The sequence below is a fragment of the Aethalodelphis obliquidens genome, unplaced genomic scaffold (assembly GCF_003676395.1).
Source record: "Aethalodelphis obliquidens isolate GAN/ISIS:26980383/991018 unplaced genomic scaffold, ASM367639v1 scaffold94, whole genome shotgun sequence".
NCBI classification, from domain to species: domain Eukaryota; kingdom Metazoa; phylum Chordata; class Mammalia; order Artiodactyla; family Delphinidae; genus Aethalodelphis; species Aethalodelphis obliquidens.
Window position 1 is genome coordinate 3,948,720 of NW_020838038.1, and position 23,490 is coordinate 3,972,209.

Genomic DNA, 23,490 nt, shown 5'->3' on the forward strand with positions numbered 1-23,490 from the left:
CTCCGGCAAAAAACCACCCCCGAGTTTAAATTCTGGCTACTAAAGGGAGAAGCGATCTCTACAGCATTCCCACCACCTCACTCGGAGCCCACAGGACCTTTCGGTTTCCTCTTACAGGGTTTACGGTGTTCAACCTTAAACTCGAGTGATTTGGGGGATTATTTCATTCCCCTGGCCACCCTGGGAATTTTGTTAAAAGTCTCAGAAATGGGGCTTCCCTGGTGGCGCAGTGGTTGAGAGTCCACCTGCCGATGCAGGGGACACGGGTTCGTGCCCCGGTCCGGGAAGATCCCACATGCCGCGGAGCGGCTGGGCCCGTGAGCCGTGGCCGCTGAGCCTGCGCGTCCGGAGCCTGTGCTCCGCAACGGGAGAGGCCACAACAGTGAGAGGCCCAAGTACCGCAAAAAAAAAAAAAAAAAAAAAAAAAAAGTCTCAGAAATGGATTTGATCATTGATACAAAGGATAGAGATACAGTTTTTACAAGTCTTTGTTGGCTTATATCTATATTTCTGGTCACACTTCCTAACGTATTCCCATGTATACTGTTTACTGCCATCATGGCAACTCGTTCATGCCCCCCTAAAGTCGCCATAATCTTTCATAATGCTCCACCTTTGCATATTCTTCCTCACCTTGTCTGCCTAACCCCTACTCTTGCTTCAGTGTTCCTCCCAGAACCCTTTTCTTTCCCTCTCTATAGGCAGTTTCATTATTCTCTCCTTTGTGGTATTGTTCTGCATAGGCTATGCCTCTCTTACCCATGGGATCACATGGTATTACCATTATTTGTGTACATGTCAGTTTCCCTCATGAGCCTGTAAGCACTTTGAGGGCAGTGATTGTGACTTATTAAATTTGGCACCAAGGCTGATACATGATAAGGTGCTTAATAAACCCTGGTCTAATGGACGTGTGGTTACGTGCACATTCCCTGGTTGTTTCATTCTGTACTTAGGCTGGAAGACTAAGCCTGTTTCCTATTGTAGAAGACCATTCTTGGAACTCCCTTCTCCATAATTAGAAAAGTTGGTGCATCTTTTTGAGCTCATAGAAGTTCTATCCTTAAGCCTATCTTTGGCTTGCTGCCTTAGCTGTGAGACCAAACGGAGTGATGAGTGTCACCCTCTTACCCTCTTGTTGTTATTTATTTATTATTGCAGTATAGTCAATTTACAAAGTTGATTTACAAAGTCAGTTTCAGGTGTACAGCAAAGTGATTCAGTTATACATATATTCTTTTTCATATTCTTTTCCATTATAGGTTATTGCAGTTCCCTGAATATAGTTCCCTGTGCTATACAGTAGGTCCTTGTTGTTTCTCTTTTTTTATATATAGTAGTATATATCTGCTAATCCTAAAGTCCCAATTTAACCCTTCTCACCCACTTTCTCCTTTGGTAACCGTAAGTTTGTTTTCTGTGTCTGTGAGTATTTGTTTTGTAAACCAGTTCACTTGTATCATTTTTTAGATTCCACATATAAGTGATGTCGTATGATATTTGTCTTTCTCTGTCTCACTTCACTTGGTATGATAATCTCTAGGTCCATCCATGTTGCTGCAGATGGCATTATTTCATTCTTTTTTATGGCTGTGTAATATTCCATTTTGTATATATATACAGTGGGACATTGATATGGTAGGGAAGATATAGTATATAGATACATATATCTATATACTGCATCTTCTTTATCCATTCATCTGTCGATGGACACTTACGTTGCTTCCATGTGTTGGCTATTGTGAATAGTGCTGCTATGAACACTGTCTTTTTGAATTAACGTTTTTCCCGGGTATATGCTTACCCTCTTGTTAATAATGAGTTACCACACAGTACAGCAAGTGCTGCAAGGAAAATGGAACTGGAATTCCATACCAGAACATTCTATAAAGGAAAGGAAACTCTCAGAAGTGCATTTAAGGTTAACACTAAAATGTCGGGCTTCCCTGGTGGCACAGTGGTTAAGAATCCACCTGCCAGTGCAGGGGACACGGGTTCGAGCCCTGGTCCGGGAAGATCCCACATGCCACGGAGCATCTAAGCCCGTGCGCCACAACTACTGAGCCTGTGGTCTGGAGCCCACGAGTCACAACTACTGAAGCCCACAAGGCACAACTACTGAAGCCCGCGAGCCTAGAGCCCATGCTCCACAACAAGAGAAGCCACCGCATTGAGAAGCCTGCACACCGCAATGAAGAGTAGCCCCCGCTCGCTGCAGCTAGAGAAAGCCCACGTGCAGCAACAAAGACCCAACGCAGCCAAAAATAAAATAAATAAAAAAAAGCACAACTAAATTGTCACGACACCAATCAGAGAACAGCAGATTCATATTTTGTCTTTCTCTTTCATTGCCTCAAATTATCTTTACCTAGTGGGACACTGTTGAGTAGAAAGTGGGGGAACAGAGCCATGTTCGCCACAGCAGGATGTACGAGGCACTTCACAGGGCACAGGAAGAGAATACTGACACCTCTATGTTTATTTAAAAACAACGAAATTAAACTTTACTTATATTTACTATAGTACTTTTAGTACTAAATTTACTAGTACTAAATTTATCTAGTACTTTTACCTAAATTTACATGTATTAGGAATATATGAGCTTTTATTTTGAAGTAGTAGAGGTAAATCAATAAAAATTGGAGGGGGGACTGTTGGAAAAGAAGAGTCAGTGTGATTACTTCCTAAAGCTTGTGTGCTACATACGAGGCCATGTATTTTGGATCGAGTCCTCAGGAAAGAGGCCTCAGTTTCTTTGTGGAACCAGTCGGTACCCCATGGAACCTGCTGGCACCTCAAGTGTGTTTGAGCACCGCGTGGGGAGGGAGGGTGGGAGGTTACCGTAGATGGCTGTTGGCTTCATGAAAATTGAATGGACCAAAGCTCCGTACTTGAACTGCGAAGGAAAAAGGTATTGGAAGGCATATAAATGATGCCTTTGTGTGTTTCATGAACAGTTTGCTCACCACAGTTGTAGCATCCCAGGTATCGTTTGAGCTGGTTTTCTCTCTAGAAGTCACATGGTACAGGCCCCATCCTAAAATCCAGCATTCAGCTCAGGAGGCTGAGCTCTCAAGCGGAGGCAAATGAACACGCCGTCTTTGACTCAGGCATGTTTGAATGTTTGATTGAAGAAGGGAAGATTTTGTTGTTTGGAAGGAGCTTTACAGAGAGGGGACCAGACTGAAAATTTTTCCTGTGTGTACCAGGTAGACATTAGTAAAGACCCCAGTTTTTGTCTGAGTAAGTCAGCATTCCTGGACTTCTCAAAATGCTAGTTTAGGGGGGCTTCCCTGGTGGTGCAGTGGTTGAGAGTCCGCCTGCCGATGCAGGTGACACGGGTTCGTGCCCCGGTCTGGGAGGATCCCACGTGCCGTGGAGCGCCTGGGCCCGTGAGCTATGGCCGCTGAGCCTGCGCGTCCGGAGCCTGTGCTCCGCAACGGGACAGGCCGCAGCGGTGAGGGGCCCGCGTACTGCAAAAAAAAAAAAAAAAAAAAAAAAGTGCTAGTTTAGGGACAACTTGGGCAGGCCACCTGGTAACAAAAATGGATGATTTCAGTAGTTGTGGCTCGTGGGCTCCAGAGCACAGGCTCAGTAGTTGTGGCGCACAGGCGTGCCTTGTATTATCATGCTCTTTTTTAGTACTTGCCAGAACTTTTTCATGGAGGATACTGACATGACTTGTCAAGTTAGTTGACAAATAATGACTGAAGGCTCAAAGGCAGACTGATGACGGCCAAGCTGTGCCCAGGAGGCGGTTTAGTTGGCAAGCAGATTCTCGAAACTCTTTTCAGCTCACCAGACAGCCACTGCCGTTTTGAGCCCTCGCTTCTACTTCAGAAAATGGTTTCCAGAAAAAGAAATCCTGTCATACGCAAGGACTCTGCAGGACAGGCAGTTCAAATGTTCATTTTCCTGGCCCTGGAATGAAATGTTTCCTAGGTATACAATTCGCTGCCCAGATCAAGAGCACAGCCCAGAAAGAAAAATGCCCCATGCGTGGTAGGCAAAATTTTCTGCCCGTGGACATTGACAAGGCTGCATTGTGGAAACAGAGGCCGCTCGGATTGTTCATTGTTCTGGGGCTCCTACTTCGGCAGCCAGAGCGAATTCATTAGGCGGTGATTGGCATACTTTTCTTCTGTTTATTTCATGCCCTGAGTACAGTAATGCATTCTGTGCTCTCGGCAGCCTCTTGCTTGGCCTCTTACTGTTGCAGTCACTCCCTCGCCTCCGTGCCTGCAGCCCCACTGCTTTCCAAAACCCAGAGTCAAGCCGACTTGGGACTGCTCGCCCTAAATCGCAAGAAATGGTTACGTCGGTCCATTTACCCCAACTCGGGGACACACTTTGTTCTCACATCTGGGCTGGTCAGCCAGCCAACACATGTTTATTAAGCACCCACGGAACGCATAGCAGTGTGTCCAGCCCCCCTCTGGGCGACTCTAAGCTCAAACAATGGCAAACATGCCCCACTTCTCCCTTGGCGTTTCCACCCCCGAAAGTGTGGCCTCTTGGGCTTGGAGGAGGGAAATTGAGAAGCAGCTCTTTCAAAATTACCACTTGCAAGGTTGGGTTTTTTTTCCCTTTTTATTTATTTTTTTAGGGGATTTAATCTGAATTGCTCTGTGCAGCTGGGAAAGAAGGATTAGCATGACTGCTCACAAGGCAGGGTACTGTGCTTCATGAAGTCCAGAGCAGCGTTTCTCAAAGTTGAATGTGAAGTCACGGGATGGGGGATCTAGTGGTGATGCGGGTTCGCATTCAGCAGGGCTGTGGTGAGGCCGGAAGCTCTGCATGTCTCAGGACCTCCCAGGTGATACCGGTGGTCCTCCGCACTGCCTCGCTTGAGCAGCAAGTGCTAGGACATCTACTGATGTCAATAAAGTAAATTAAAAAAACAACAACAAGGTCCTACTGTAGAGCACGGGGAACTATATTCAATATCCTGTGATAAATCATAATGGAAAAGAATCTGAAAAAGATATATATATGTATAGCTGAGTCACTTTACTGTACAGCAGAAATTAACACAACATTGTAAATCAGCTATACTTCAACAAAATAAATTTAAAAAAAACCTACTTATGCCCAAAGCCTGCCCCCAGAGATTCTGGCTTAACTGGTCTGGGGTATGCAGCCTGGGATTAAAAAAAAAAACTCCCAGGTGTTTTTCATATGTACTGTGGTGGGGAGATGCGGCTTTGCACATGGTGGAAGTGGGTTTGTCCTCTTGGAAGGGAGAATACGTCTTCTTTTTGGGTCCCGAGTGAGACTGAACCCCGTTCTTCAGCCCTTGAAAAGGTAGTACTTGAAGACAGCATCCTTCTAGCTCACTGGTTCTCCACCAGGCACTGGTGCCCCCCAGGAGACACCTGGCAGTGTCTGTGTTTGTTTGCCACAGCTGGAGAGGATGCTACCGGCGTCAAGCAGGTAGAGGCCAGGGATGCTTCTACACATCCTACAGTGCACAGGACGGTGCCCACACAAGAATGATTCAGCCCAAATAGCGATGGTGTCGGGTAGAGAAAGCTGGTATAATTTTCCTGCCCTCAACGGGCTGGCAAGTTCAGCCCATCTCTGTCCAGCGACTACTAAGAGCATGTGGCTAAGAGCTTTTCTATTTTTTGTTTTGTTTTGTTTTGCGGAACGCGGGCCTCTCACTGTTGTGGCCTCTCCCGTGGCGGAGCACAGGCTCCGGACGCGCAGGTTCAGCGGCCATGGCTCACGGGCCCAGCCGCTCCGCGGCATGTGGGATCTTCCCAGACCGGGGCACGAACCCGTGTCCCCTGCATCGGCAGGCGGACTCCCAACCATTGCGCCACCAGGGAAGCCCCTAAGAGCTTTTCTATTTTACCACATTTTACTGTGGCCAATATTCTGAACTGCAAAGTCAGTTTTCCTCCTCTAGAAAATCAGGCTGTGGAAGTACAAGCTTCCAAAGTCCCTTTCAGTTAAAAAAAAAAATTCTACGATTGGGAGAGTGAAATGGGGAATTATTGTTTAATGGTTACAGAGTTTCTGTTTCTGGTGCTGCACAAGTGCTGGAAATGGATGCTAGTGATGGTTGCTTAACACCGTGGATGTATTTAATCCCACTGAATTATGAAGTTTGTGTTATGCATATATTACCACAGTTTTTTTTTTTTTTTACAATTCCGTGCTTCTGTGATCACTGATTTGACAATAAACCGTGTTTGCCCGGTTCTCATGTGAAACTAGCACTCCGCTCCACGTTCTTGTTACACTCAGTACTTTCTTCCTAGCGCTTACGGTGGCTTAAAATCACAGGGATTGGGGTGATTATTTGAATAATGCCCTTGCCCAGTAAACTGTCCGCCTGGCGAGGGTAAGGACCACGTCTGTTGTGCTCTGCACGGTACCCCAAATGCCCAGCAGGGTTTTCCTGGGATTTAGTAGGCATTCCACAAATTCTCGTTAGATGGATGGATTTACTATGGTATATATGTTCACCTCCCTGGGAACGGAAACTGGCTGTTATCCGTACATTCAGACTTAGCATCTTCTGTCTTCTAGCCTCTGCTACTGGAGGAGTTGTAAGATGGAGAGTTTGCGACTGAGCACTGTTTTTCTGATGTTCTTCTCTACGAATTGGCTTAGATTAGAATCACCTGGAGTGGTTTAATTATTCATTCCAAGGCCCCGCCCCATGGGCTCAGGTTCCATTGATCTATGTCAGGGTGGGGGCATCAGCGCGCCCCGAGGTCGAGAACCACCAAATAGGTCCTTGCTTTTCAAAATGTGGTCCTGAGACCAGCGGCATCAACAGCACCTCGGGAACCTTGTTGGAATTCCAGAACTTCAGGCCCCGCCCCAGACCTGCAAAAAGAAGCTGCGTTTTTCTGTGTTTGTCTAAGCCTCAGAGGGTTTGTAAGTTCCTTTCTTGTTCATGTCCCATTATTCTAGTTGGCCTGGAGGGCTGTTGACTGCAGGGTGAAGGAAGGTGCTGTGTGTTTTTGGAGGCCAGAGAGAGGTCTAAACTGCAGAAATATCTTACAGAGAAAGAGGTGTCCTTACCATCTCCATCAGTTGTGATTTTAGATAATTGGCTCGGGAAACGAAAGGCCAAAACCACAGTGTTTCTACTTCATTTTTAGTCTTGGTTTTTAAAACCACCACCAACCAAAACGGGGGAAAAAAGGTCGGTGCTGGGGACGGAGGGGGGCAGTTGAAAAACCAAATGAGTGCACTTTTCAAATCATCTTGCCCCGTGTTGAAGAAAAAGAAAAGGGAGAAATTTCCATCTTTCTCTTCCAGAGAAAAGAATGTGTTTCCTGTTTGCCCTCGCTGAGGGCCAGAGCATAATGCTTCAGTGTGTGCAGGGCTGCCGAACAAAGGATATAGAACAGAGTGTTGGCTCCGCTAGAAACCATGTGACCAGTGCAACTCCTGATTTCACGTACCAGGGCGAAAGAGGCAGAAATGTGTGCGTTTGTGTCTTCTGAGGCTTCGGGTGAAAGACGATTGAAGATAATTAATTTTACTTTCCGGAGTTTTGTATGTGCTTTGGAAGATCGGTTAATAATTGAAAGGGTTTTTTTTGGGTCAGGACCAAGCTTGTAACCAGATGGCCTTCTGCATGAAAGCGGACTTCCCAGTAACCCGCGGCCACGTGGAGAAATGTTGCAAAGCTCTGCCGCCTTCCATATAGGATGTGAGATGCTACTAGAATCACAGACAGTGAGACCTCGGCTGCTGACGGGGGGCTTAGGGATGATCGAATTCAGCAGTTCTCCGTCTGTATTTCTGTCCCCAACCCACCTGTAGAATCTAAACCTCTGCCACTAGGAGCGTTGGCTTCGTAGTGCATGAATTTTAAGGGTGGAGATGTGTTTGTTGGGGAAGCAAAAAATCCTGACTTCTAATGCGCCCCACGTACCACTGGTTCTCAAACTTTGCCGTGCGTTGGAATCAGCTGGGGAGCTTTACAAGCTACTGCTCTCTGGCGTCCGTCTGCAGGGATTCAGATATAATTGTTCGAGGGTTCAGCCTGGCGGGGGTGGGGGCGGGAGGGAGGGGACTGTGACGATTTCCCCAGGTGATTCTCACGTGCAGCCAAGCTGGAGATCACCGCCTCAGCCCACCGTCCTCCTCTCCCCACACTGCAAATCACTGTTTTTCCACCCAGGGCTTCGAGAAGAAGGGCAGGAAGGCTGGGGGATCGTGTGGATGGCGGGTCTGTGATGGAAACCAACGCGTGGGCCTCTGAGCCTTTCCTGTAGAGAGAGGTAGCCCTCCCGCCGCTGGTGATTCCGGTGTACTCAGACTGGGATGAGGAAGTTCACACTTCACTCCAGCATCCTTACCTGTGTCTCCCTCCAAGGTGGCCCCAACGCCGTCCTGAAGGAGCAAGTCAAAGTGATGAACTTGATTAACTCTTTCCACTTGGGTGGTCATCCTCTGAGCTTGATCTCCTTGTTTGCTACTTGCAGTGGAAACATAGAGCATGTGTCAGTGGTCACAATTGCATGGACAGGACTGCAGTTCATGTAGTTGGAAGATGAGGGCCACTGAGAGGGAGCATGTGTGGCTCAGTACCCGAGTTCACGCATCAGCCATTAAGGATAAGGTTTCTGTATTTTGCTATCATCTCTGATTCAGCAGTGGCTTAGGATAGAGAGAGGTGGGACCCAGAAGGCGGCATTCTCTCTGGTCTGATGTTGCTGGTCACGTTGAGAGCTGGAGAAGTGACGTCAGCAGAAGGGTGGCTGCTTAGGGTGTCATGGCCTCTCTCCATGTGGGCTAAGAGAGGAAACGTCTCGAGATTTGAGTACAGAGGCCTGGATTATCTACGGACTCTATCCCTCCCGTGCCCTGTGATGCCAACAGGGCTGGGAACTTACAAATACTGTGTGTGTGCGGAGGCATTTTTCACGTGCTCAAGTGAAGCGGCCATATCCTGATCCATGCAGTACTATACACACAAAGGTGAAGGAATGCGGTATTTAGGGGGGAATGTGTGACGATTTCACTGGAGAAAAATGTGGTGTAGCCTACGAAGGTATCACTTGAGTTCCTAAAGGCATTGGGTTAAATTAATCATTGATTAAACATGAAACTTAAGGACGAGATTTTGCTTCCTAATTCATTAGCTTAAAATTTGGATAAATTTGCATCAGCGCAGAAGTAGAATGCTAATTTGGTGAAATCCTTTTGCAGCGCATAACCAGAAAAACAGTGGGTTTTATGCTTGTTCGTTGTAGACTCGACAGAAAACGGGTAGATAGCAAGGTCAAAGTGGCATTTCTGTTGCTAACTGAACAAATTACAAGTGCATCGCCAAAGCATACAGCCTAAGTTTTTGTGCTCTTCGGATATTTGGGGTTTTTTTGTTGTGCATGTTTTCGCTTTTAAAAAGAGAGGCCGGCTTTTCACTTGGGTCCATGATGATGACAGTTGGAAGCCATGAGGGGGTGAGAAAGAAAAACTTCTCAAAATTCAGACGTGAAACATGCCATGGCTTTTCCGTCTAAGGCAAGCCGGGGCCTCTGCCGGGCACACTGTCCCCCCTGCTCGCGCATCGCTGCTGGATTTACCTCGCTGCACGCCCACCGCTCCATCCATTGCTCTGCTCTCCAGCGACTGACCCTGGCACTGGGGTTTGTTTACACAGATGTAGGGTTATAAGCACTTTGCGGGGGGAGGGGATGACGCCCGCCCCCATTCATGCATCCCTCGACCTTCCTCTGGAGATCTTGCTGAGGAGGGGTTACAAATAGCAAAGGACTCCTGGATGGGGGTAGGGGGCAGGTCCACTTCTAGAGTCCTTGCCTGCTAACTTCCCAGCCAAAGCTTCACGGCGCCCCCCTCCACTACTGTAAAACTGTAGGGGATACTGTTTGCTGGGGTGAAACTTATTGGGGGCAAATACTGGGGGTATTTAGCTGACACTTACTGGACATCTACTTGAACAGCTAAGAATTCCTCTTAGGGGGGCACAAGATAACTATTTAGTGCTTGCTAATATGTTCTGGATGAAATAAAGGCACAGAGAAATTTTGTTTTCCATATGATGTCTGTATGTCTTATATTAAACCAGTCCTCCGTGTATCTGTACTTAATAGTTTACTTATGCACAGTTTATAGAATTTGCTAGAAAAGGGGTGCAGAATGTTTTTTTAAAAAATGCCCTGGCCTTTAGTTTCTTCAGTTGGGTGTTCGAACAGACTGACCCAGTGAAGTTCACTAGTGAGAAGGAACCACAGGGGTTGTTCACACTACACTGTTCACTGTGGGTAATTGCGTTTGAAAAGATACCTAAGGAAGCTACCGCCCACCTATGCAAATATTAAAGGTGGCGGCAGAACTGGCCAAGGACCCAGTCAGTGAAGGAGCAAGTATTCCTGTCACAGTCTTAGATGATTCTTTTTGTCATAGACATTTAATATTTATCGGAGTCCGATGCGTGGATAGGACTAACTTCTCTCGTTGGCCTTAATGACAGTTCTGTGGAAGGCAGTTCTTTTGGTGTGTATGTTTATTTATTTACCTGTCTAGCTAATTGTTTTTCTTAGCGTGTGTGAGATTTGTTTCATGGGTTAGTGTGGATTAAAATGGGTTTTTATTTAAAATACTAAAAACAAAAATGCCCTGGCTGGGAATGCAGAGTTTAGGAACAAGACTCAGGTACTAACAGGTTACTGGATTTCTCCTGAAGCAAAATGCATGTGGATACACAACAAATGTTGTTTTCCTAGCCCTTCCCTTCCCTTAGGTTCCTGTTTCCCCTCATATAAATCTTGGGGCAGGCCAAATGCTCTGGTGTGGCCTCCTCTGGGTCCATCTACTACATGGATCCTCCTGTCCTATTTTAAATACTTGTGCAGGCTGGAGGTCGTATATTTCCATCTGTCACATTTATTTACACGCCTCTGTCTCTGATTTGGATCCTTGGACAGGAACCCAGGCTCAGTTATCTAACATCTGTGGGAACACTCGGACCACTAAATGTCCTGCTGCATCATTTTGTAGCTCTCAAGGGAAAATGTGTTAAGAAAATGGAGAATGCTTGTTATTTCTTCTTACGCCGTGTTTCCAGAATCTTCTAACGCGAGTAAAGAAAGACGAGGTGAGATCTACGGAATCTTGAGGGAGTTTTGCATTATTGGTTGATAGGACCTTATAAACATTTCCATCTATTTCAGAACAAGGCAGAATTGCTATATGGTCACTAAATGCACTGCTCTTGAAATAGGAGAATAAAGTGTAGAACGTCAGATTTGTTAGTTTTGTGCATTCGGCTAAGTTGAAGGAGGCCTGGTGAATCCTTGTGACATTTAGAATCTAGAGGACTCTGATATTTGTTTCTAGAAAAAAACCTGATTAAGAAAATATGCATTTCCAACATGGATGGAAAACTATTCTAAAAAAAGACATACATAATCATACAGACAAATGCAAATAGATACAGTATCTTTCTTTCCAAAATTGTAGCCATGAGTCAGGAAAACTGAGTAATGTAAAATCAACTGTTTATATATAAAAAAAAGAAAATGTGCATTTCCAACATGGAAGACTACTCTAGATATTTTGTCCAATATGAACTATTGTAGAATATTCTAGACCAGCACCGCACAATAGAACTATAATGTGAACCACTATGTCATTTTTGACAGGCTATTACAAATTATTTGAAAGGATAAACAGGTGAAAAAATAATAACATTTTTTATTTAACCCAATATATCCAAAATGTTATTTCAACGTGTAACCAATAAAAAAAGTTGAGATAGTTTACATTATTTTTCACACTAGGTCTTTTTGAAGTCTCGTGTGAATTTTACAGTTTCCAACCTTCTCAATGGTAACATGTGGCCAGTGGCTACTGTATTGGATAACACAGCTCTCCATCTTCATTCCTAAGTCCAGATAGTGAGAGATGGATAACTAACCAAGATTCTGGCCCTGATTTAGAAAGGTGACTTGCACACTGAAAAAAGGAACTCTTGGAGAAGAAATGTGATAGAAAACTTAAACAGTTGGCCTTAGGAGCTAAACCACTCTGCCCATAAATCTTTGTTTTCATCTGAAGACCATGGTGGGAGACAACTAATGTCTAAAATGTTTCTGGGGACTTACCTGGTGGTCCAGTGGTTAAGACTCCAGGCTTCCACTGCAGGGGCTGTGGGTTCGATCCCTGGTCGGGGCACTAAGATCCTGCATGCCGAGCGGCGCGACAAAAAAAAAAAATAAAATGAAATGTTTCTGTGAGAACTGGAAAGGCATCTTCTTTCAGTTTGCACTTGTGAAAATGACAGGTTCCGGTGACATTGGAAAGCAGATGGATTGCACTTCAGTGTTCAGAGCATGATCTCTGTAGCTACAGTGCCTGGGTTCGAATCTCACTTGATGGCTTTCTGATCTTGGGCAAATTCCTTTTCAGGCCTAGGTTTCGTCACCTGAAGGCTCAGGCTAGTTAGTAGTAGTAACCAGCTCCTAGGTTTGTGAGGATTAAATAAGCTAATAGACCTAAAGGACTTTGTCCTAAGTGGTGAGCTATTGTATCATAGCATTAGATCTTTTTTTTAAAAATTATTTTATTGAAGTATAGTTGATTTACAATGTTGTGTTAATTTCTGCTGTACAGCGAAGTGATTATTATACATATATATATTCTTTTTCATATTCTTTTCCATTATGGTTCATCACAGGATATGGGATATAGTTCCCTGTGTTATACAGTAGGACGTTGTTGTTTATCCATCCTGTATATACTAGTTTGCATCTGCTAATCCCAAACTCCCACTCCATCCCTCTCCCACCTGCCCTCCCTCTTGGGAACCACAAGTCTGCTGTCTATGTCTGTGAGTCTGTTTCTGTTTCATAGGTTCATTTCAGTCATATTTTAGATTCCACACATAAGCAGTATCATATGGTATTTGTCTTTCTCCGTCTGACTGACTTCACTCAGTATGATCATCTCTAGGTCCATCCATGTTGCTGCAGGTGGCATGATTTCATTCTTTTTGATGGCTGAGTAGTATTCCATTGTATATATGTACCACACCTTTTTTATCCATTCATCTGGCGATGGACATTTAGGTTGCTTCCACGTCTTGGCTATTGTGAATAGTGCTGTCATAGCATCAGCTCTTACGTGATCATCATCCTCATTGAAAAGTTGTTCTGTTACCCCATGTCTCACTTTGGACCGGCTTATCTGTTCATTCGATAACTATTTACTGAGTGTTTTCTGCATTCCAGTTAGAGCTTGTGTTGTTGGGAACATCGTGGTGATGGAGGCGAACAAGAGGCCTGCTCTCGGCATGTGGCAGTTCTGTGAAGGGCAACAGGCAGTAGCAGACGAGCAGGGAAGTGGACAAGAGCATTTCAGAGATCAGGCCCAGCTCTCCATCCCTGACTGAGCACAGCCGGCTCCCCTGCAGCTACCTCATCTGCCAGCCCTGGGTTCCGAAAAGTATCATTTTCTGCCTGTAAAGGTGTGTGGTGAGGCCTTTACCCTAACGTGGTCTGCCCTTCAGACTAGGACGTGACCAGGTACATGCTGGCATATTCCTAGGAGAATCAGTGGGTGTGTCAGCAGAGGTCTTTTGTGTGCTTGGCAAGGGAGGGAAAAGAAACCCTTGCGACTAGCCATTCAAATGGCCGGACTCTGTTCTGGGTAAACAAGAGGCTGGTTTTGATTCCCCCCAAAGTGAAACTCATTTTTTGGTAGGGATGATGGATTTATACTAGTGGTTTTCAAAGTGTGGTTCCCAGACCAGCATCATCATCATCACCATCACCATCACCGGGGAACTTGCTGGAAGTGCAAATTCCCGGACCCCCGTCCCAGCAGATCTGTTGAATCAGACACTCTGGAAGGGCCCAGCAGTGTTTTAACAAGCTCTCCAGGTGACGCCCCTGTCAAAATCGAGGGAACCACTGCTTCTTGCCTGGAATGAATATTGTCAAGTGCCTGAGGAGCAGAGCCCCATTCCTTTCAGGGTAATCTTTTAAAGTCCATCTTGAGCATTTGGGTAGCTTTTGGATCCAAGGGTTTGAATCCAGCTCTTCGTGTTTTAGGCTATTCGTGTTTTATTTAGGTCTTTCTTATTGTATGCTACTGCATGGGGGTAATATTGACAAGGTTTCTGAGCGGGCTGCTTATCAGAATTTTCAGAGTTGTAGAACTGATGTAATTACGTCCTCCCTGAGCTGAATTTTACGGTGTAAATTGGTAGAAGCCTCTGGCGGTCGTGATAAAAAGTTCCTACTGGGAGCAACCAGCAGCACTGTGTTTGACTTTAAAAACCGGATTCTCAATTGCCTACGGGTGGACTGTCTACACTACAGCTTCCCTCTGTGAGTTTTTAATCCCTGAGTACATGATGCCAGCAGCCAACCTGTTTGTACATGAATCTTATGCTTGGTTATAAATTATCTGCTTCTCTTAGTCCGTTGGGGCTGCTATAACACAATACCATAGACTGGGTGGCTGATACCACTTTCTTCTGTCCACTGGTATCAGTGGTATACTGATACCACTTTCTTCTGTCTCACTGCTTTGTGGAGCAGGAATTCATGTAGCACTTGACTTGCTTCCTCTGCTGCCTGTGGTGTGGACTGGGTCATTCAGTGGTATTCGGTTAGCGATAGATAGCAGAAATTAATTTCTCACAGTTCTGGAGGCTGGAAATTCCAAGATCAAGGTGCCAGCAGGTTTGGTGTCTAGTGAGGGCCCACTTCCTGGTTCCTAGAGGGCTGTCTTCTTGCTGTGTCCTCGCATGGTGGAAGGGGCAGGGATCTCTTCGGAGCCTCTTTATAAGGGTACTAATCCCATTCATGAGGACTCCACCCTCATGACTTAAGCACCTTCCAAAGGCCCCATCTCCTTATACCATCACCACGGGGGTTAGGATTTCAACGTATGAATTTGTGCGGGACAAACATTCAGACCAAAGCACTGCTTAAGGAAAGCAGCTGACTGTTTTAGCTTAAGTACACTATAAAAAGTCCATCTACCTCTTTGTCAGACGTCCAGCGGGGATCTCAGTGGGCTACAGCCAGGGGATCACCAGGGCCATGTTCCTTTCTAGAGGCTCTGGGGGAAACCTATTTCTTTGCCCTTTCCGTTTTCTAGAAGCTGCCCCCATCCCTTGTCTTGTGGCCATCTTCCATTTTCAAAGCCAGCAATGGCTTTAATGGCGTCTGGGAGTGACCTCTCTTGCCTCCCTCCTCCACATTTAAGGAGCCTGTGATTACACCGAGCCCACCTAATCATCCAAACGACTCCCCCTATTTTCAGGTCTGCTGATTAGCCACCTTAATTAGGATGGGGACATCTTTGGGTGGTGGTAGTGGTGGGGAGCCATGGTTCCGCCTATACAGCAGGCCACTGAACTTCCTTACAGCCTCAATTTCTTGATCTGTATAATGAGGGTAGTAAGAAATTCCTGAGGGATCTCCTTGAGAATTAAATGAGATATTTGTGAAAATATCTGACACAGAGCTGCTCTTCAGTAAATGCTGGTGCTCTTTTGTGAGTGTCTGAAATCTTCCAGCACTTTTTTTTGTGTGTGTGTGTATTCCCAAAGTCTCTACATTGGTTCTTTTAAAAATTACTTAAATGCTTCCTTCTCATCCCTGACCCCTCTGCTCTGTTCTTTGACACCCCCATTGGCGGCTGGTTCCATGCCCCGCCCACCCCGGCGCCCTGCTGTTAGGGAGATTGAGGGATAATCCGAGCATTTGTAAATGGAAGGGGGGAGGGAACAACCTTTCCTGCCCCGAATAATCTGTGCCTATTTTCCCCTCTGCTTTAAACCCTGGCTAGAAAAAAAATCCACAAAAGTGTGTGTGCTTCATTTGAGTTTTTTAAAAAAATCAGCTTTAGTAAGGTATAATTTTGATTTTTTTTCTCTCTCTCTCTGCTTTCTAGATTTGCTTCTGTCTCATATCCAGGCTCTTGTCAAATCCTGGTCGGGTCAAACCAACTGTGAATGACATTTGGGAGGGGACAGTTAGCAAAATTTGAATGTGTACAGGTCTCGCACGATATTAAGCGGCTGTTGTTAAACTTGTGTAGGGGTGATAATAGTATTGTGGTTATGTAGGAAAATGTGCATTTTGGGCATGTACATACTGAAATATTCAGTTGTGAAATGTCCTTAGAAAAAAGAGATGAAGCAAATATGGTGAAATGATTTTTAAAATATTATATACAATCAAGTGAATCAAAGGACCCAGATGGCTAGAAATATAGTTTCTGAAACAATTATCTGTTTCTTAGTACCGCACGGGAGAAATAACTTGGATGCTAGGAGCTTTAACGATAACAGCCCTCACACTCCCGAACTCTTCTCTGTTTATATAACTCATGCTTCATCAGGCGCCCTAAGGAAGTGCTCTACCTCAACATCCCTGTCAAGTTCACATGCTCTGGTTGCTCTTTGGTGGGACATCATTTACATTTTAAAGAATGTTGATCTTGTTACGTTTGTTCTGTTCCATATCACAACCCGCTCTTCAACTTCTAAAGGACACACCCCCTTCTAGATGGAAAGCATTGCTTACTTGGGCAGAAAGCCTATATGATCATGTACAGTCCTAGCCGGTATGCATTTGCCAGTGGATCTTCAGCTGTGTGGGTGCAGCACGGGGCTGCTTGGTGGGAGGATATGGCCGGGGAAGTGTCCTCTGCTGCCCTATGACCCAGGCCTTGCAGTGGCCCTGAGACACAGCTGGAAATGGGGTGACCCAGAAAATGGTCTTGCCCGTGTACTCATAGGAAACCCGGACTCGCCCCCCAGCTCGGGAGTTGAGATGGTGATCGCACATTACCCCAGTGGCTTGTCCATAATTCCAGGCACTGGAGAGGGGGTGACACAGCATCATGGTATGTGCATGATGTCATCTCGGACGTTGCTGGACAACACGCCCACTCAAGTCGGCCATGCGGCACTCTGTAACGGAGGCTGGGTTCCCCTGAGAAACAGCCGTTCTCTTGTCCGCTGTCCCCAGTGTTGATAGATGGATGTGCTATGAGGAGCTTGCACAGGCTTGCAGAAGGTTCCTTATGCCTCCAGAGTCAGCAGCAGGCCATCGTCACAAGCGGTAGATTGTTCCAGACCACCCTTGACCATCTGGCTGGATCCATCCCACCATCTGCCCTGCACGCTGCTGGTATCTCGTTCCCTAATGTTTCTGAGAAACAGCTTCAAGTTCCCTGTGACAGGATCTACTTAGGGTTTTGGGTACCACGCCTGGGTGACCAGTTATGCTGGGAACACAGGACCTGTGGGCATTCCTCAGAGAACATTTGCAGGTAGAAATTTTGAACAAGTGAGACTTAAAATTTTGAAGACGAAGATGTAGACACCTTGTCTGTTCACCCGTGTGCGTCCCTTGATGAATAACCAGTCAATAACAATTTATCAGTGACCTACAGATTTATTAATACCCTTATGAGTGATCCAGAAGTAGTGGAGGACCCAGCCTGTAGGTTCAAACTGTGTAGAGCTTCGAGGATGTTGCATATGGCTTTTCTTCTGATCTTGGATATTGAAAAATTGCCTTAGGTGTTGTACCAAGTTCATCCCATCTCGGTGACAAATGAATTACCATTGGTTCTCTTATTTCCACACGACACATCACCCTGTCACACTCAGCATGGCTCTTCGTTGTTGTTCTTGTGGAATCTTTCCTTCTTTTTCTTCCTTTCATTTAATTTATTTTTATTTTATGGTTAAAAATATATGTAATGTAAAAGTTTCCATCTAGCCATTTTAAAGTATGCAATTCAGTGGCGAGTAATACATTCATAATGTTGTGCAAACATCACCACTGTCTAGTTCTAGAACATTTCCATCACCCCCCAAAAACCCTCTCCCCGCTCTCCGTCTCCGTCTCCCCTCAGCTCCTGGCAACCATGAATTTGCTTCTGTCTCTATGAATTTGCCTGTTTGGGATATTTCATTTAAATGGACTCATACAACATGTGGCCTTTTTTTGTATCTGCCTTCTCTCACTTGGCGTGTTTTCAGTGTTCATGCACGCTGTTGCGTGTATCAGTACTTTGTTCCTTTTTATGGGTGGATGCCTTTCCATTGTATATTTGGTTTATCCATTGATCGGTTGATGGACATTTAGGTTATTTCCACCTTTTGGCTCTCGGGAAGAGTGCTGCCATGAACGTGTGTGTGTAAGTTTTTGTTTGAACACCTGTTTTTATTTTGGGGGGCTGTATACGTAGGAGTGGAGTTGCTGGGTCATATGGTAATTTGATGTTTCGCGTATTGAGGAACTGCCCATGGCCTTCTGTGCACGCCATATATGTCCATTCTCTTTCAAACCCACGTTAGGACTCGCCTCCACTGCGATTTCTTTTCCTGGTGGTTCCCTGCAGCTTCTGCTGACTCGTGTGTCCCACAGAGGCCTCTCATTCAGCTCTGCCTCAAGAAACTTTCCTTTTGTCTTTTCGTATCTTCGTTTGCCTCTGCCCTATTTCTTTCGGCTTCGAGGATGTGTGTCCCTCTACCAGCACCCAACTGCAGCGTCTCAAGGGCGGAGATGGACACATGTTCTCTGCGCTCAAAGGCACTTGTTACTATTTTTGCCTTTCTATTGTTGGGCTATTCTAGTAACAACTGGAGATGGCAAAAATAGATTTGATTCTGTTGTTCGTGAAGCTCAGGTTTTCATTGAAATAGAGGCATCGTAGATTCTACCATGTTTGAAATACTAAAATGTCCGAGAATTAAAAAGTAGGCCAGAGAGGGAAAGGGGGTTGTTATACATGTAGGGTAAAAATTTTAAATTCCAGAATAACGATAAAAGCATTCATACTGCCTTCACGACTTTGATCTCATTTACTCTTCCTGACAACCACGTGAGGCGGATCCTATTATTATCCCCACTTGAAAACGGAAACTGAGGCACGGAGAGATCTAGCCCCTGGCTCAAGGCCATGCAACTCTTGTGTGGCAAGGTCAAAATGTCTGACCATAGAGTCTGTGCCTGAAGAAGGTATGCGCAGCTTGGCACTTAAATTCGTTTCCTAGGGCCGCTGTAACAAAGTACAACAAACAGGGTGGCTTAAACAACAGAAATTTATTTTCTCACAGTTCCATGGTCTAGAAGTCTAAAACCAAGGTATCAGCAGTGTTGGTTCCTACTGAAGGCTCTGAGGGAGAATCTGTTTCATGCCTCTGTCCTACTTTCTGGTGTTGCCCACAATCCCTGGCACTCCTTGGCTCGTGGAAGCATCATTGCGGTTTCCGCCTCTCCCTTCACATTTTCCCTGTATCTCCTCTGTGTCCAAATGTCCCACTATTTAGAAGAATACCAGTCATCAGGTTAGGGCCCACCCTAATCAAGTATGACCTCATGTTGACTTGATTTCATTTGCAAACACCCTTATTTCTGAGTGAGGTCACATTCACAGGTACTGGAGGTTAGGACCTGAGCATATATTTTTGTTGGGACACAATTCAGCCTACAACAGTGTATAAGTTAATTTTTCAACAGCGCATAAGCTCTTGCCCTGTGCCATACATTGTCATTTCTGAGGCTGGACCACTGTCACCACCTCCTACCCCAGCCTTGCAGGAATTACCCATGAGCCTCCAGCATTCAAAGTTGCCCACCAGTTCTTGTGTCCCCCAGCACCTTCCAGAATGTGTTGTGTATACTCGATGCTTGATGAATATCTGTTAAATCTAATGGCCAAGGGATAGGCCATTGATTGTATTAATTTCCCCTAACATCCATTCTCTTTTTTTGGTAATTTTTTCCCCTTGAGCCCCAGAGAAATGTCGGCTTTTGTTTATGAAATTTTCTGATTTATTCTTAGATGGGAGCTTCAATCTTTATTTGCATCTGTTTACAAACTGTTGAAACAAGGCTTTTGACTGCCTCATAATGTCTTTCTTAATCCCATTCTTTTTGGATAAAAATAGTATTAATATATCCATTGTAAATCACTGGCAGCTCGATTTGAAATGTGTCTTTTTGCACAATATATACTATTAAGTATTCTCTGGTGGTGCTGCTCAGGGTAAAAAAAGATGACACAGTGCTTTTTCTTATTTAAAGGAGGCCAGTCTTTTTTTTTTTATGCTGTATTTAATTTTTTTTTTTTTTCGTTTTTTGCGGTACGCGGGCCTCTCACTGTTGTGGCCTCTCCCGTTGCGGAGCACAGGCTCCGGACGCGCAGGCCCAGCGGCCATGGCTCACGGGCCTAGCCGCTCCGCGGCATGTGGGATCTTCCCGGACCGGGGCACGAACCCGCGTCCCCCGCATCGGCAGGCGGACTCCCAACCACTGCGCCACCAGGGAAGCCCATATGCTGTATTTAATTTTTAAAAGACGAAATACAGCGTAATGAAGTGGCAACTTGCTATTTCGATGATGGAAAATGTGGAGGACTGGATACTTGGATACATTTCTAAGAGGAAATGCATTTTTAACTCTGAATGTTTGGGTTTTTATCACTCATTAGGGAAAAACTGAGACACTTGAGTGGTCTAGATCCCTGAAGCGCGTTTTCATGGCACTTAGATGGAATGAAGCAGCTGGACGATGATATAATCGTAATCAGTCTCATTGGAGGGCTTACTGTGTGGCAGACTGTGTTGTCATTGCTTAATGTGGCTTGCCTGACCCATTTCACCCCAGGACCACCCTATGAAGTCAGTAGTCAGCCCTTTTTTAAAAAAGTGAGATGAAATTCACATAACATTAACCATTCAATCCAATGGCATTTAGTATATTCACAGTGTTGAACGACCACCAGCTCTATCTAGTTCTAAAACGTTTTCATCACCCCAAAGGGGAGACCCTGTTATCCATTTTTTAAGCATCAGGAAACAGAGACATGGAGACGATACACCCATGTCCTAAGTTTACCCAACTGGTAAGTGATGGAGCCCATTTTGAGCCTGAGCGCTGGGACTCAGGCCACTTGGTACCACTGTTGGAAGCTCCATGCTTGAGTCTGAGCGACACCTCACTCCTGGGGGGCAAAGTATTTCGCTTCTTTAACGTCATGATTTTCAAATGGAAAGCAGGGAACGTGCCTGCTAGTCGCTGAGCCCTCAGGGCTACTCCAAATTTACTCCAAATTCCCTACCCTGTTCCCCTTAGGAATAGGAATCGGGCCATAGGTTTTCTTGCTCTGCCAAACCTCCAAACCCTAATTCCGCCGAGCAGAGCGCACACCCTGTTTCTTGCTGCCCTACCTCCACATTTCTCTGCGTCAGCACTCTTCCACGCATTTCAGAAGAGTCCCACCCCCTTCACCAGTGCTGGGACTCTAGGGTGCAGCAGGAGAGGTGCCCAGGGTGCAGAATGTTTAGGGCGTCGTGTACGCTCTGGGTTGGGGCTCTCTTGGCCCACCTAGTCCCAGCCTTGCCGTGTACCTCCTCCAAGATCATGTTCAGTTGTTACTGCCTCTCCTTCCTTGCCTCCCCTTTGAACTTCCTCCCTCTGTTGACTTCTGGGATCCTCCCCGTTCCTGACTCTTAGTCCTGTCTCCGGTCGCTGATTTCAGCCCTCTCTGAGGGTCCTCCTGCTTTGCCCGCCCCCTTAATGCGGGCGGTCTCTGCTTGATTGTCTCCTTCCCTTGTTCTGCGGACGCAGCTGGGTCATCCCATCCGCACCGTGTTCTTCCATCTGTATGTTGGTGACTCTCACGCTTACAGTTCCAGCCCTGTCCTCTCTCGCACCGTCACCCTCAGTGACCATATATCCTGGTTGGTCTACAGAGTCCCAATTCATGCCTGTTGTCTTGGAGTCAGTATTGGCAATGTCTCCCGTCACTCTCAAAAGTGGTATATGGTCATGTACTCAACCCTCCTCCCCAGGGCCTCGCTTCTAGTAGAATGTCCCACAGGCATATGGAATTCCACAGATCAAAATCAGATTCCTCATTGTCTTGCCCAGAGGCTGCACCACCTTGGCTTTCTCCATCTTGATTAATTATATCTAGAAGGAAACCTGTTTTCCAAGGATGAGGGGGGACTGCCACACCTGGAGGATCAGCTGGACCCAGGAGCCTCCACCTCCGTTCCTTGACATGGACCCTCCCTAGGATACCAAGGGCTACTGCTGATTCAACACTCTAGCCCAGTGTTGTCCAACAGAACTTTCTGCCATGATGGAAATGTTCTAGGTCTGTGCTGCCTAATATGGTAGCCATGAATCGTTTGTGGCTGAGCACTTGCAATGGGGCTCATGCAACTGAGGAACTGACTTAATTTTTATTTCATAGTAATTAATTTCAACAGCCATGTGGATCTCTGTGGTACAGAGCAGCTCTCAATACCTCTCAAACTTTACCGTGCAGACAGACCACCTGGGACTCTGCTTCAGTGGGTCCGTGACAAGACGTGAGTTTCTGCATTTCTCACAGGCCCCCGGGTGAAACCGACGCTGCCAGTCCGAGGACCACATTTTGAGAAGCCAGGCTCGAGTCTATCCCAGTGATTCTCAGCCCCGGCTCACATTAGCCACCCCTGGGAAGGGTTAAAAATCTGCCAGATACCCAGGCCCCGCCCCAAATCAGTTCCGTCAGGAGCTCAGGGAGTAAGCTAGCCACTCAAACAAGACTTCGTAAAAGGTTGAGCGTTAAGAAAATCGAAGGAGGACTTCCCTGGTGGTGCAGTGGTTAAGAATCCGCCTGCCAAGGCAGGGGATGGGTTCAAGCTCTGGTCCGGGAAGATACCACATGCTGCGGAGCAACTGAGCCCACGCGCCACAACTACTGAACCTATGCTCTAGAGCCCATGAGCCACAACTACTGAGCCTGCGTGCCACAACTACTGAGCCTGCGCTCTAGAGCCCGTGAGCCACCAACTACTGAAGCCCGCGTGCCACAACTACTGAAGCCCGTGTGCCACAACTACTGAAGCCCGCGTGCCTGGAGCCCGTGCTCCGCAACAAGAGAAGCCGCTGCCATGAGAAGCCCGCGCACCGCAACGAGGAGTAGCCCCCGCTCGCCGCAACTGGAGAAAACCCGCGCACAGCAACGAAGACCCAACACAACCAAAAATAAATAAATTAATTAATTAATTAAAAAAAGAAAAAATCGAAGGAACCAGTGAGGGCGCATTAGGTGGCCTCTGGCAGTTCCCCGATAAGGACTCCCTGCCCACGTTCTCCCCCAAAGCTCCTGATCCCACCAGAGGTTGGAGCAGCTCTAACTTCTTTAAAGCGATTTGGAAGGTGCCAAGCAGACTTGGCCTCACTGTTGTCAAGGAGTTCCCTTTCTGCAAAGGAGTGTTCTAGACAGCATGGCTCTTCTGAAAAACACACAGGCCTGGGAAATTTTCTTTGCACACATAGTTTCATTGCACAGTTTTAAAAGAAGTAAGTACAGAGATCAGTGCTGTTTAATAGTCAGGTCCAGGGAATCAGACCCTCCCAGAAGCAGTGCTGGGACTCCGTTTTCTGTGCTCCCACGGCCCTCAGGACCTCGTTAGAATGGCTGTCATCACTTTATGACTTGTCTGTGTCCTCTTCTTCCTTGTAG

At 46.1% G+C, this 23,490-nt stretch overlaps 1 protein-coding gene across 1 annotated transcript in view; it reads left to right on the plus strand.

Annotated features, from left to right (window-relative positions):
- The window catches only part of GPM6B (glycoprotein M6B), a 155,235-nt gene that overhangs the window by 40,726 nt on the left and 91,019 nt on the right, over positions 1–23,490 (plus strand). The window lies entirely within an intron of this gene.